Source organism: Procambarus clarkii, chromosome 68 (genome assembly GCF_040958095.1).
Source record: "Procambarus clarkii isolate CNS0578487 chromosome 68, FALCON_Pclarkii_2.0, whole genome shotgun sequence".
In the NCBI taxonomy this organism is placed as follows: domain Eukaryota; kingdom Metazoa; phylum Arthropoda; class Malacostraca; order Decapoda; family Cambaridae; genus Procambarus; species Procambarus clarkii.
Window position 1 is genome coordinate 19596495 of NC_091217.1, and position 16924 is coordinate 19613418.

Sequence of the window (16924 nt, forward strand, 5' to 3'; positions counted from 1 at the left end):
TCAAATGGTCGCCCAATAAGCACCCTGCTCAGAACATATAACGAAAAAGTGTGATGTACCACATTCGATTTCTGGAGAAAGGTAAATTTTTCGGCTCGATTTCCTCCAGAATAAGCACATCTAAGTGAGGTAAGCACATGATCGCGACCGCACCGGAAACGAGAACTAGCACCTTGCATTGAGGGAAAAGACTGGAGCCTAAAAACAAAATAATGGAAAACATTTGCTCCTTTTCTCTAGCAACAACGAGACACTATGTCGACAATTCGTCAATACTCGTCTGTAGGCTCCTTCGCATTGTTCTCTAAAACAGCAGATTACACATGAGGAATGTGAAAAAAAACCCAAGTCTACCCCATATGTATCGAATACGTTAAGGTGATGTCATTACATCGTTCATTTGAGATGCAAATGTTCGGCCAGGATGGGATGCAAACATAGTGTATAATATACTTTATGTTTGAATTGAGATTCCCACCAAAGTTTACCACAACGGAACAAATGTTGCCAATACGCCAGTATCTGTCTGAAGGCTACCTAGCATGGTTCTCTCAGACAGCAGGTTACCCGTGCGGAAAATGACACCAACACCCAGTCTACCCTATATATATCGAATACGTTAAGGTGATGTCGTTACATCGTTCAAATGAGTTTCAAATGGACGCCCAATAAGCACCCTGTTCTGAACATATAAAGAACACTTAGTAAGCCAACCAAAGGCTTAGGGCCCGCGCAGAAATATCCCTCCTAAAAAAATTCTTTTAATAATGCACAGTACTTCAGCTTTGCAGCTTACATGTGCATACCACACCGATTGCAATTCATCCACTTTTCATGGTGTTGTATTCAGTGTATTTTGAACTTTGTATTTGAAGTCTATAAATCTTTGCGCTTCATAAGATTTAATGAGGCATTAATGATTCAACAAATTTTACTCCTTTAAACATTAGATGAGGGAAGTTTTTACTCAGTCTAAGCATACTCCATTGTGAATTGTGTTAAGAACATTTATATTGCGACATGGAATTGATAAGCTCTTTATTTTGAGGATGGGATGCAAACATAGTGTATAATATAGTTAATGTTTTAATTGAGATTCCCACCAAAGATTCCCACAACGAGACAAATGTTGCCAATGCGCCAATATCCGCCAGAAGGCTCCCTCGCATGGTTCTATCAGACAGCAGGTTACCCGTGCGGAAAATGACAGCGACACCTTGTCTACCCTATATATATCTAATACGTTAAGGTGATGTCGTTACATCGTTCAAATTAGTTTCAAATGGTCCGTCAGAAGGCTCCCTCACATGGTTCTCTCAGACAGCAAGTTACCCGTGCGGAAAATGACAGCGACACCGAGTCTACCCTATATATATCTAATACGTTAAGGTGATGTCGTTACATCGTTCAAATTAGTTTCAAATGGTCCGTCAGAAGGCTCCCTCGGATGGTTCTCTCAGACAGCAGGTTACCCGTGCGGAAAATCACAGCGACACCGAGTATACCCTATATATATCTAATACGTTAAGGTGATGTCGTTACATCGTTCAAATTAGTTTCAAATGGTCCGTCAGAAGGCTCCCTCGCATGGTTCTCTCAGACAGCAGGTTACCCGTGCGGAAAATGACAGCGACACCGAGTATACCCTATATATATCTAATACGTTAAGGTGATGTCGTTACATCGTTCAAATTAGTTTCAAATGGTCCGTCAGAAGGCTCCCTCGCATGGTTCTCTCAGACAGCAGGTTACCCGTGCGGAAAATGACAGCGACACCGAGTCTACCCTATATATATCTAATACGTTAAGGTGATGTCGTTACATCGTTCAAATTAGTTTCAAATGGTCGCCCAATAAGCACCCTGCTCAGAACATATAACGAAAAAGTGTGATGTACCACATTCGATTTCTGGAGAAAGGTAAATTTTTCGGCTCGATTTCCTCCAGAATAAGCACATCTAAGTGAGGTGAGCACATGATCGCGACCGCACCGGAAACGAGAACTAGCACCTTGCATTGAGGGAAAAGACTGGAGCCTAAAAACAAAATAATGGAAAACATTTGCTCCTTTTCTCTAGCAACAACGAGACACTATGTCGACAATTCGTCAATACTCGTCTGTAGGCTCCTTCGCATTGTTCTCTAAAACAGCAGATTACACATGAGGAATGTGAAAAAAACACCAAGTCTACCCCATATGTATCGAATACGTTAAGGTGATGTCATTACATCGTTCATTTGAGATGCAAATGTTCGGCCAGGATGGGATGCAAACATAGTGTATAATATACTTTATGTTTGAATTGAGATTCCCACCAAAGTTTACCACAACGGAACAAATGTTGCCAATACGCCAGTATCTGTCTGAAGGCTACCTAGCATGGTTCTCTCAGACAGCAGGTTACCCGTGCGGAAAATGACACCAACACCCAGTCTACCCTATATATATCGAATACGTTAAGGTGATGTCGTTACATCGTTCAAATGAGTTTCAAATGGACGCCCAATAAGCACCCTGTTCTGAACATATAAAGAACACTTAGTAAGCCAACCAAAGGCTTAGGGCCCGCGCAGAAATATCCCTCCTAAAAAAATTCTTTTAATAATGCACAGTACTTCAGCTTTGCAGCTTACATGTGCATACCACACCGATTGCAATTCATCCACTTTTCATGGTGTTGTATTCAGTGTATTTTGAACTTTGTATTTGAAGTCTATAAATCTTTGCGCTTCATAAGATTTAATGAGGCATTAATGATTCAACAAATTTTACTCCTTTAAACATTAGATGAGGGAAGTTTTTACTCAGTCTAAGCATACTCCATTGTGAATTGTGTTAAGAACATTTATATTGCGACATGGAATTGATAAGCTCTTTATTTTGAGGATGGGATGCAAACATAGTGTATAATATAGTTAATGTTTTAATTGAGATTCCCACCAAAGATTCCCACAACGAGACAAATGTTGCCAATGCGCCAATATCCGTCAGAAGGCTCCCTCGCATGGTTCTATCAGACAGCAGGTTACCCGTGCGGAAAATGACAGCGACACCGAGTATACCCTATATATATCTAATACGTTAAGGTGATGTCGTTACATCGTTCAAATTAGTTTCAAATGGTCCGTCAGAAGGCTCCCTCGCATGGTTCTCTCAGACAGCAGGTTACCCCTGCGGAAAATGACAGCGACACCGAGTCTACCCTATATATATCTAATACGTTAAGGTGATGTCGTTACATCGTTCAAATTAGTTTCAAATCGTCGCCCAATAAGCACCCTGCTCTGAACATATAAAGAAAAAGTCTGATGTACCACACCCGATTTCTGCAGAAAGGTAAATTTTTCGGCTCGATTCTCTCCAGAATATGCACATCTAAGTGAGGTGAGCACATGATCGCGAATGCACCGTAACCGAGAACAAACACCTTGCATTAAGGGAAAATATTGGAGCCAAAAAACGAAAATTGAAACATTTGCTCCTTTTCTCTCGAAACAACGAGACACTATGTCGACAATTCGTCAATTCTCGTCTGTAGGCTCCTTCGCATTGTTCTCTAAAACAGCAGATTACACATGAGGAATGTTTAAAAAACACCTATATGAGTCTACCCTATATGTATCGATTACGTTAAGGTCATGTCATTAAATCGTTCATTTGAGTTTCAAATGTTCGGCCAGTAAGCACCCTGCTCAGAACATATAACGAAAAAGTGTGATGTACCACATTCGATTTCTGGAGAAAGGTAAATTTTTCGGCTCGATTTCCTCCAGAATAAGCACATCTAAGTGAGGTGAGCACATGATCGCGACCGCACCGGAAACGAGAACTAGCACCTTGCATTGAGGGAAAAGACTGGAGCCTAAAAACAAAATAATGGGAAACATTTGCTCCTTTTCTCTGGCAACAACGAGACACTATGTCGACAATTCCTCAATACTCGTCTTTAGGCTCCTTCGCATGGTTCTCTAAAAACAGCAGATTACACATGAGGAATAGGCAAAAAACACCAAGTCTACCCTATATGTATCGAATACGTTAAGGTGATGTCATTACATCGTTCATATGAGTTGCAAATGTTCGGCCAGGATGAGATGCAAACATAGTGTACAATATAGTTTATGTTTGAATTGAGATTTCCACCAAAGTTTCCCACAACGAGACAAATGTTGCCAATACGCCAATGTCCGTCAGAAGGCACCCTCGCATGGTTCTCTTAGACAGCAGGTTACCCGTGCGGAAAATGACACCAACACCGAGTCTACCCTATATATATTGAATACGTTAAGGTGTCGTTACATCGTTCAAATGAGTTTCAAATGGTCGCCCAATAAGCACCCTGCTCTGAACATATAAAGAACACTTAGTAAGCCAACCAGAGGCTTAGGGCCCGCGCAGGAATATCCCTCCTAATAAAATTCTTTTAATAAAGCACAGTACTTCAGCTTTGCAGCTTACATGTTGTCACGTGGGGGTGGGCGGTCCGGGGCTCTCCTAACACTTAACTGCTAGGGGCTCAAAAGGCCCAAATACTCAGCCCCTCCGACTTCCTGGATTGACCGGAGTCTCCTTGGTCACACAAGAGAGGACCAACAATGCCCACCTCCGCAGGTCTTTGCTTTCACCAAAAGGGGTGCCACTGATTCACCCTGGAAGCCCTTCAGTCAAACACTGGGAAACTGCTGTTAACAGTTCCGGCCTAGACCCGTGGGGGAGTGAAGGAAGACTCAGGCTTACCTTATAACCATTACCTCCCTGAGCCTTGCCTGCCAGACAAAAAAAGGTTGCAGGAACTCCTTTCCCGCCTGTCTTCTCTATCTTCTTCTTAGCAAGGTCGCCAGCTGGGTTATTATATCTGCACCCCAGCAATGCAGTTCAGTGGGTGTATTATATATTGTTTGTAGCCAGAAATGTATGCTCATAGAGAAATATCTTAAATGGAGGCACACTCAAACACAGTGATAAAATGTGTGGATTTACTGATGCAAATTACATGAACACACACACACAATCACAAGTAATACATGAATATGGAAATATGGATAATGAGTCTGGAGATCGTCAGCCTCTTCTTCCACGACCTCCAACCCTCCTTCAACTGGGCAGAAAGACAGGAGTCTCACACTCTCACAGGAGGGCCTCTTCACCACGTCGGCGCCTCTTCTTCACTGTCCTGCCATCCATACACACTGTCCTCTCTGACAGTCCTGGACTCAAGCTGCCTTTCAGCCTATTCTACTATTAAAGTAATCAAGTCTTGCTGCCACATACACAAGTAAATATTGTGGCCTAACTAGCCTACTCATACAAGGGGTAATGGGAGGGAAAATTATCTACCTTACATTCCTGGCTCACGACGCCTGTCCCTCGATGGTGTGAGGTTCCCACGCTTCCTTGGGTCGATCCTTGACGATCCAGGACGTTCCACAGGTCCTCAGGTGTCGTGAAGCCTTCGGGTCGTCGCCGTTCCAATCCCTGAGATTCAGCTGCCCCAATCCTGGTTCATCGATGGGCGCTGAGCTAATCACTATTTTTCCCCACACTCGCCTCTCCCACAAGGCGTTGCTCCTTGTCCTAGGCACGGTGTCGTCCTTCCAAGATTCTCAGTGGATGTGACCCCAGTCACAGCTAGGCCTGCCTGCCCACCTTCCAGACCTCAATGTCCAGCCAGCGGCGCCGCCCAGCGTCGTCGCCGACTATTTTCCAAGTTTGGCACTTCTCTGCTCACTGAACTTGGTTCCTCTTTTGCTTCCCAGAAGCGCAGGGTCTCCAATAACTATGATGGGCTGCGATGGCCAGCTCAATCCACTGAACAAGGCTTGCAGAGCCTCCAATCCTTGAGAGCAGACCGAGGCGCGTCCTGTCGCTTCCAAGGTCAGATCAACTCTGACGTTGGCACCGCCCGGGGCACTCGGTGACGTCATGGCGGGCCCTGATTTGTCGCCCGCAACCTACGTCGGCCAATCCGCGATCGGCTTGTGTCCCTTCCAAAAGGTCATATCTGCCGTAGGGGATACTGTTTCATTTTATAACAGGGCGCCAATTTTCCTTTATTTACAACTTATAATGTAACTCCCTTCCATTAACTGGCAGCCGGTCTGGTCGCCACATATATCATTAGACTCCCAGACTGGCAGCCGGTCTGGTCGCCACATATATCATTAGACTCCCTGAACCTCAGAGAATCAGTAGGGAGAGCTGATATGACTCTTTAAGCCGGCAAACGAAAGAAATAGGAGAGGGCACCGTAACATACCCCCTCCCCTTAAAATAAGAGTCATATCGGAAGAGCAGCACTCAAGAGGGCAATCTATACTCTTGCTCCCTCCGTTCCTGAAGTGTCACTCCTCCAGTCGGTGACGTGGCTCGTACCACCTTGCCAGTCACTTGCCTCATTGTATCTCCACCTCGCATAGGAACGGGTGTGATGGGTGTTCCCTGAATACCTACTTGAAATCCTCTCTCCGTGGCCACGAGTGTACTCCCACGGCTCGTTACCACTGTAAGATTCAGTGCATGCAGCCCCTCCACCGCGTCGTGCACTCCGAGATAGTCTTGCATTTCCACTGCGTCCTACAGGTACTCCATGTTTCCTCTCATGATCTCCTCTTCGCCAATCTTCTCTCTTCTCGGTTCCTCTTCTCCCATAGGTGCGTTGTCTCCTCACAGTGGCACTTGTAACCTGTACTCCATCCAGCAGCTTCCTCTCTTCCACACTAGGCTTTTGCGATGGCCCAATGCCCCTCTGGTTAGGCTGGCGACTATCCTGGGTGTACCTATTCCCTGCTTTCTTCGTATTGCCTTTCCTGTACCACTCGCTCCTTCGTTCCCGACGAACATCTTCATTCCTCCAGGAGATTCTCTTCCCTGCAGACGTCTTCTTCGGTTCGTGGTTGGGCTCATCCACCTCCCTGTGGCTCACCTCACTACGGTGGTTAATCTTGCACCTACCACTATTCATCTGGCCGGCATAGGGTGCACAGCAGGTTACCCCTGCGGAAAATGACAGCGACACCGAGTCTATCCTATATATATCTAATACGTTAAGGTGATGTCGTTACATCGTTCAAATTAGTTTCAAATGGTCCGTCAGAAGGCTCCCTTGCATGGTTCTCTCAGACAGCAGGTTACCCGTGCGGAAAATGACAGCGACACCGAATCTACCCTATATATATCTAATACGTTAAGGTGATGTCGTTACATCGTTCAAATTAGTTTCAAATGGTCCGTCAGAAGGCTCCCTCACATGGTTCTCTCAGACAGCAGGTTACCCGTGCGGAAAATGACAGCGACACCGAGTCTACCCTATATATATCTAATACGTTAAGGTGATGTCGTTACATCGTTCAAATTAGTTTCAAATGGTCCGTCAGAAGGCTCCCTCGCATGGTTCTCTCAGACAGCAGGTTACCCCTGCGGAAAATGACAGCGACACCGAGTCTACCCTATATATATCTAATACGTTAAGGTGATGTCGTTACATCGTTCAAATTAGTTTCAAATCGTCGCCCAATAAGCACCCTGCTCTGAACATATAAAGAAAAAGTCTGATGTACCACACCCGATTTCTGCAGAAAGGTAAATTTTTCGGCTCGATTCTCTCCAGAATATGCACATCTAAGTGAGGTGAGCACATGATCGCGAATGCACCGTAACCGAGAACAAACACCTTGCATTAAGGGAAAATACTGGAGCCAAAAAACGAAAATTGAAACATTTGCTCCTTTTCTCTCGAAACAACGAGACACTTTGTCGACAATTCGTGAATACTCGTCTGTAGGCTCCTTCGCATGGTTCTCTAAAACAGCAGATTACCCATGAGGAATGTTTAAAAAACACCTATATGAGTCTACCCTATATGTATCGATTACGTTAAGGTCATGTCATTAAATCGTTCATTTGAGTTTCAAATGTTCGGCCAGTAAGCACCCTGCTCAGAACATATAACGAAAAAGTGTGATGTACCACATTCGATTTCTGGAGAAAGGTAAATTTTTCGGCTCGATTTCCTCCAGAATAAGCACATCTAAGTGAGGTGAGCACATGATCGCGACCGCACCGGAAACGAGAACTAGCACCTTGCATTGAGGGAAAAGACTGGAGCCTAAAAACAAAATAATGGGAAACATTTGCTCCTTTTCTCTGGCAACAACGAGACACTATGTCGACAATTCCTCAATACTCGTCTGTAGGCTCCTTCGCATGGTTCTCTAAAAACAGCAGATTACACATGAGGAATGGGCAAAAAACACCAAGTCTACCCTATATGTATCGAATACGTTAAGGTGATGTCATTACATCGTTCATTTGAGTTGCAAATGTTCGGCCAGGATGGGATGCAAACATAGTGTATAATATAGTTTATGTTTGAATTGAGATTCCCACCAAAGTTTACCACAACGAAACAAATGTTGCCAATACGCCAATATCTGTCAGAAGGCTACCTCGCATGGTTCTCTCAAACAGCAGGATACCCGTGCGGAAAATGACAGCGACACCGAGTCTACCCTATATATATCTAATACGTTAAGGTGATGTCGTTACATCGTTCAAATTAGTTTCAAATGGTCCGTCAGAAGGCTCCCTCGCATGGTTCTCTCAGACAGCAGGTTACCCGTGCGGAAAATGACAGCGACACCGAGTCTACCCTATATATATCTAATACGTTAAGGTGATAGTCGTTACATCGTTCAAATTAGTTTCAAATGGTCGCCCAATAAGCACCCTGCTCTGAACATATAAAGAAAAAGTCTGATGTACCACACCTGATTTCTGCAGAAAGGTAAATTTTTCGGCTCGATTTTCTCCAGAATATGCACATCTAAGTGAGGTGAGCACATGATCGCGAATGCACCGTAACCGAGAACAAACACCTTGCATTAAGGGAAAATACTGGAGCCAAAAAACGAAAATTGAAACATTTGCTCCTTTTCTCTCGAAACAACGAGACACTTTGTCGACAATTCGTCAATACTCGTCTGTAGGCTCCTTCGCATTGTTCTCTAAAACAGCAGATTACACATGAGGAATGTGAAAAAAACACCAAGTCTACCCTATATGTATCGAATACGTTAAGGTGATGTCATTACATCGTTCATTTGAGTTGCAAATGTTCGGCCAGGATGGGATGCAAACATAGTGTATAATATGCTTCATGTTTGAATTGAGATTCCCACCAAAGTTTACCACAACGAAACAAATGTTGCCAATACGCCAGTATCTGTCAGAAGGCTACCTCGCATGGTTCTCTCAGACAGCAGGATACCCGTGCGGAAAATGACAGCGACACCGAGTCTACCCTATATATATCTAATACGTTAAGGTGATGTCGTTACATCGTTCAAATTAGTTTCAAATGGGCCGTCAGAAGGCTCCCTCGCATGGTTCTCTCAGACAGCAGGTTACCCGTGCGGAAAATGACAGCGACACCGAGTCTACCCTATATATATCTAATACGTTAAGGTGATGTCGTTACATCGTTCAAATTAGTTTCAAATGGTCGCCCAATAAGCACCCTGCTCTGAACATATAAAGAAAAAGTCTGATGTACCACACCTACATCAGATTTCTGCAGAAAGTTAAATTTTTCGGCTCGATTTTCTCCAGAATATGCACATCTAAGTGAGGTGAGCACATGATCGCGAATGCACCGTAACCGAGAACAAACACCTTGCATTAAGGGAAAATACTGGAGCCAAAAAACGAAAATTGAAACATTTGCTCCTTTTCTCTCGAAACAACGAGACACTTTGTCGACAATTCGTCAATACTCGTCTGTAGGCTCCTTCGCATGGTTCTCTAAAACAGCAGATTACCCATGAGGAATGTTGAAAAAACACCTATATGAGTCTACCCTATATGTATCGATTACGTTAAGGTCATGTCATTAAATCGTTCATTTGAGTTTCAAATGTTCGGCCAGTAAGCACCCTGCTCAGAACATATAACGAAAAAGTATGATGTACCACATTCGATTTCTGGAGAAAGGTAAATTTTTCGGCTCGATTTCCTCCAGAATAAGCACATCTAAGTGAGGTGAGCACATGATCGCGACCGCACCGGAAACGAGAACTAGCACTTTGCATTGAGGGAAAAGACTGGAGCCTAAAAAAAAATAATGGGAAACATTTGCTCCTTTTCTCTGGCAACAACGAGACACTATGTCGACAATTCCTCAATACTCGTCTGTAGGCTCCTTCGCATGGTTTTCTAAAAACAGCAGATTACACATGAGGAATGGGCAAAAAACACCAAGTCTACCCTATATGTATCGAATACGTTAAGGTGATGTCATTACATCGTTCATTTGAGTTGCAAATGTTCGGCCAGGATGGGATGCAAACATAGTGTATAATATAGTTTATGTTTGAATTGAGATTCCCACCAAAGTTTACCACAACGAAACAAATGTTGCCAATACGCCAATATCTGTCAGAAGGCTACCTCGCATGGTTCTCTCAAACAGCAGGTTACCCCTGCGGAAAATGACAGCGATACCGAGTCTACCCTATATATATCTAATACGTTAAGGTGATGTCGTTACATCGTTAAAATTAGATTCAAATGGTCAGTCAGAAGGCTCCCTCGCATGGTTCTCTCAGACAGCAGGTTACCCGTGCGGAAAATGACAGCGACACCGAATCTACCATATATATATCTAATACGTTAAGGTGATGTCGTTACATCGTTCAAATTAGTTTCAAATGGTCCGTCAGAAGGCTCCCTCACATGGTTCTCTCAGACAGCAGGTTACCCGTGCGGAAAATGACAGCGACACCGAGTCTACCCTATATATATCTAATACGTTAAGGTGATGTCGTTACATCGTTCAAATTAGTTTCAAATGGTCCGTCAGAAGGCTCCCTCGCATGGTTCTCTCAGACAGCAGGTTACTCGTGCGGAAAATGACAGCGACACCGAGTCTACCCTATATATATCTAATACGTTAAGGTGATGTCGTTACATCGTTCAAATTAGTTTCAAATCGTCGCCCAATAAGCACCCTGCTCTGAACATATAAAGAAAAAGTCTGATGTACCACACCCGATTTCTGCAGAAAGGTAAATTTTTCGGCTCGATTCTCTCCAGAATATGCACATCTAAGTGAGGTGAGCACATGATCGCGAATGCACCGTAACCGAGAACAAACACCTTGCATTAAGGGAAAATATTGGAGCCAAAAAACGAAAATTGAAACATTTGCTCCTTTTCTCTCGAAACAACGAGACACTATGTCGACAATTCGTCAATTCTCGTCTGTAGGCTCCTTCGCATTGTTCTCTAAAACAGCAGATTACACATGAGGAATGTGAAAAAACACCAAGTCTACCCTATATGTCTCGAATACGTTAAGGTGATGTCATTACATCGTTCATTTGAGTTGCAAATGTTCCTCCAGAATGGGATGCAAACATAGTGTATAATATACTTTATGTTTGAATTGAGATTCCCACCAAAGTTTACCACAACGAAACAAATGTTGCCAATACGCCAGTATCTGTCAGAAGGCTACCTCGCATGGTTCTCTCAGACAGCAGGATACCCGTGCGGAAAATGACAGCGACACCGAGTCTACCCTATATATATCTATTACGTTAAGGTGATGTCGTTACATCGTTCAAATTAGTTTCAAATGGTCCGTCAGAAGGCTCCCTCGCATGGTTCTCTCAGACAGCAGGTTACCCCTGCGGAAAATGACAGCGACACCTTGTCTACCCTAAATATATCTAATACGTTAAGGTGATGTCGTTACATCGTTCAAATTAGTTTCAAATGGTCCGTCAGAAGGCTCCCTCACATGGTTCTCTCAGACAGCAGGTTACCCGTGCGGAAAATGACAGCGACACCGAGTCTACCCTATATATATCTAATACGTTAAGGTGATGTCGTTACATCGTTCAAATTAGTTTCAAATCGTCGCCCAATAAGCACCCTGCTCTGAACATATAAAGAAAAAGTCTGATGTACCACACCCGATTTCTGCAGAAAGGTAAATTTTTCGGCTCGATTCTCTCCAGAATATGCACATCTAAGTGAGGTGAGCACATGATCGCGAATGCACCGTAACCGAGAACAAACACCTTGCATTAAGGGAAAATATTGGAGCCAAAAAACGAAAATTGAAAAATTTGCTCCTTTTCTCTCGAAACAACGAGACACTATGTCGACAATTCGTCAATTCTCGTCTGTAGGCTCCTTCGCATTGTTCTCTAAAACAGCAGATTACACATGAGGAATGTGAAAAAACACCAAGTCTACCCTATATGTCTCGAATACGTTAAGGTGATGTCATTACATCGTTCATTTGAGTTGCAAATGTTCCTCCAGAATGGGATGCAAACATATTGTATAATATACTTTATGTTTGAATTGAGATTCCCACCAAAGTTTACCACAACGAAACAAATGTTGCCAATACGCCAGTATCTGTCAGAAGGCTACCTCGCATGGTTCTCTCAGACAGCAGGATACCCCTGCGGAAAATGACAGCGACACCTTGTCTACCCTATATATATCTAATACGTTAAGGTGATGTCGTTACATCGTTCAAATTAGTTTCAAATGGTCCGTCAGAAGGCTCCCTCACATGGTTCTCTCAGACAGCAGGTTACCCGTCCGGAAAATGACAGCGACACCGAGTCTACCCTATATATATCTAATACGTTAAGGTGATGTCGTTACATCGTTCAAATTAGTTTCAAATGGTCCGTCAGAAGGCTCCCTCGGATGGTTCTCTCAGACAGCAGGTTACCCGTGCGGAAAATCACAGCGACACCGAGTATACCCTATATATATCTAATACGTTAAGGTGATGTCGTTACATCGTTCAAATTAGTTTCAAATGGTCCGTCAGAAGGCTCCCTCGCATGGTTCTCTCAGACAGCAGGTTACCCGTGCGGAAAATGACAGCGACACCGAGTATACCCTATATATATCTAATACGTTAAGGTGATGTCGTTACATCGTTCAAATTAGTTTCAAATGGTCCGTCAGAAGGCTCCCTCGCATGGTTCTCTCAGACAGCAGGTTACTCGTGCGGAAAATGACAGCGACACCGAGTCTACCCTATATATATCTAATACGTTAAGGTGATGTCGTTACATCGTTCAAATTAGTTTCAAATGGTCGCCCAATAAGCACCCTGCTCAGAACATATAACGAAAAAGTGTGATGTACCACATTCGATTTCTGGAGAAAGGTAAATTTTTCGGCTCGATTTCCTCCAGAATAAGCACATCTAAGTGAGGTGAGCACATGATCGCGACCGCACCGGAAACGAGAACTAGCACTTTGCATTGAGGGAAAAGACTGGAGCCTAAAAAAAAATAATGGGAAACATTTGCTCCTTTTCTCTAGCAACAACGAGACACTATGTCGACAATTCGTCAATACTCGTCTGTAGGCTCCTTCGCATTGTTCTCTAAAACAGCAGATTACACATGAGGAATGTGAAAAAAACACCAAGTCTACCCTATATGTATCGAATACGTTAAGGTGATGTCATTACATCGTTCATTTGAGTTGCAAATGTTCGGCCAGGATGGGATGCAAACATAGTGTATAATATACTTTATGTTTGAATTGAGATTCCCACCAAAGTTTACCACAACGAAACAAATGTTGCCAATACGCCAGTATCTGTCAGAAGGCTACCTCGCATGGTTCTCTCAGACAGCAGGATACCCGTGCGGAAAATGACAGCGACACCGAGTCTACCCTATATATATCTAATACGTTAAGATGATGTCGTTACATCCTTCAAATTAGTTTCAAATGGTCCGTCAGAAGGCTCCCTCGCATGGTTCTCTCAGACAGCAGGTTACCCCTGCGGAAAATGACAGCGACACCGAGTCTACCCTATATATATCTAATACGTTAAGGTGATGTCGTTACATCGTTCAAATTAGTTTCAAATGGTCCGTCAGAAGGCTCCCTCGGATGGTTGTCTCAGACAGCAGGTTACCCGTGCGGAAAATCACAGCGACACCGAGTATACCCTATATATATCTAATACGTTAAGTTGATGTCGTTACATCGTTCAAATTAGTTTCAAATGGTCCGTCAGAAGGCTCCCTCGCATGGTTCTCTCAGACAGCAGGTTACCCGTGCGAAAAATGACAGCGACACCGAGTCCATCCTATATATATCTAATACGGTAAGGTGATGTCGTTACATCGTTCAAATTAGTTTCAAATGGTCCGTCAGAAGGCTCCCTCGCATGGTTCTCTCAGACAGCAGGTTACCCGTGCGGAAAATCACAGCGACACCGAGTATACCCTATATATATCTAATACGTTAAGGTGATGTCGTTACATCGTTCAAATGAGTTTCAAATGGGCCGTCAGAAGGCTCCCTCGCATGGTTCTCTCAGACAGCAGGTTACCCGTGCGGAAAATGACAGCGACACCGAGTCTACCCTATATATATCTAATACGTTAAGGTGATGTCGTTACATCGTTCAAATTAGTTTCAAATCGTCGCCCAATAAGCACCCTGCTCTGAACATATAAAGAAAAAGTCTGATGTACCACACCCGATTTCTGCAGAAAGGTAAATTTTTCGGCTCGATTTTCTCCAGAATATGCACATCTAAGTGAGGTGAGCACATGATCGCGAATGCACCGTAACCGAGAACAAACACCTTGAATTTAGGGAAAATACTGGAGCCAAAAAACGAAAATTGAAACATTTGCTCCTTTTCTCTCGAAACAACGAGACACTTTGTCGACAATTCGTGAATACTCGTCTGTAGGCTCCTTCGCATGGTTCTCTAAAACAGCAGATTACCCATGAGGAATGTTTAAAAAACACCTATATGAGTCTACCCTATATGTATCGATTACGTTAAGGTCATGTCATTAAATCGTTCATTTGAGTTTCAAATGTTCGGCCAGTAAGCACCCTGCTCAGAACATATAACGAAAAAGTGTGATGTACCACATTCGATTTCTGGAGAAAGGTAAATTTTTCGGCTCGATTTCCTCCAGAATAAGCACATCTAAGTGAGGTGAGCACATGATCGCGACCGCACCGGAAACGAGAACTAGCACTTTGCATTGAGGGAAAAGACTGGAGCCTAAAAAAAAATAATGGGAAACATTTGCTCCTTTTCTCTAGCAACAACGAGACACTATGTCGACAATTCGTCAATACTCGTCTGTAGGCTCCTTCGCATTGTTCTCTAAAACAGCAGATTACACATGAGGAATGTGAAAAAAACACCAAGTCTACCCTATATGTATCGAATACGTTAAGGTGATGTCATTACATCGTTCATTTGAGTTGCAAATGTTCGGCCAGGATGGGATGCAAACATAGTGTATAATATACTTTATGTTTGAATTGAGATTCCCACCAAAGTTTACCACAACGAAACAAATGTTGCCAATACGCCAGTATCTGTCAGAAGGCTACCTCGCATGGTTCTCTCAGACAGCAGGATACCCGTGCGGAAAATGACAGCGACACCGAGTCTACCCTATATATATCTAATACGTTAAGATGATGTCGTTACATCGTTCAAATTAGTTTCAAATGGTCCGTCAGAAGGCTCCCTCGCATGGTTCTCTCAGACAGCAGGTTACCCCTGCGGAAAATGACAGCGACACCTTGTCTACCCTATATATATCTAATACGTTAAGGTGATGTCGTTACATCGTTCAAATTAGTTTCAAATGGTCCGTCAGAAGGCTCCCTCACATGGTTCTCTCAGACAGCAGGTTACCCGTGCGGAAAATGACAGCGAAACCGAGTCTACCCTATATATATCTAATACGTTAAGGTGATGTCGTTACATCGTTCAAATTAGTTTCAAATGGTCCGTCAGAAGGCTCCCTCGCATGGTTCTCTCAGACAGCAGGTTACTCGTGCGGAAAATGACAGCGACACCGAGTCTACCCTATATATATCTAATACGTTAAGGTGATGTCGTTACATCGTTCAAATTAGTTTCAAATCGTCGCCCAATAAGCACCCTGCTCTGAACATATAAAGAAAAAGTCTGATGTACCACACCCGATTTCTGCAGAAAGGTAAATTTTTCGGCTCGATTCTCTCCAGAATATGCACATCTAAGTGAGGTGAGCACATGATCGCGAATGCACCGTAACCGAGAACAAACACCTTGCATTAAGGGAAAATATTGGAGCCAAAAAACGAAAATTGAAACATTTGCTCCTTTTCTCTCGAAACAACGAGACACTATGTCGACAATTCGTCAATTCTCGTCTGTAGGCTCCTTCGCATTGTTCTCTAAAACAGCAGATTACACATGAGGAATGTGAAAAAACACCAAGTCTACCCTATATGTCTCGAATACGTTAAGGTGATGTCATTACATCGTTCATTTGAGTTGCAAATGTTCCTCCAGAATGGGATGCAAACATAGTGTATAATATACTTTATGTTTGAATTGAGATTCCCACCAAAGTTTACCACAACGAAACAAATGTTGCCAATACGCCAGTATCTGTCAGAAGGCTACCTCGCATGGTTCTCTCAGACAGCAGGATACCCGTGCGGAAAATGACAGCGACACCGAGTCTACCCTATATATATCTATTACGTTAAGGTGATGTCGTTACATCGTTCAAATTAGTTTCAAATGGTCCGTCAGAAGGCTCCCTCGCATGGTTCTCTCAGACAGCAGGTTACCCCTGCGGAAAATGACAGCGACACCTTGTCTACCCTAAATATATCTAATACGTTAAGGTGATGTCGTTACATCGTTCAAATTAGTTTCAAATGGTCCGTCAGAAGGCTCCCTCACATGGTTCTCTCAGACAGCAGGTTACCCGTGCGGAAAATGACAGCGACACCGAGTCTACCCTATATATATCTAATACGTTAAGGTGATGTCGTTACATCGTTCAAATTAGTTTCAAATCGTCGCCCAATAAGCACCCTGCTCTGAACATATAAAGA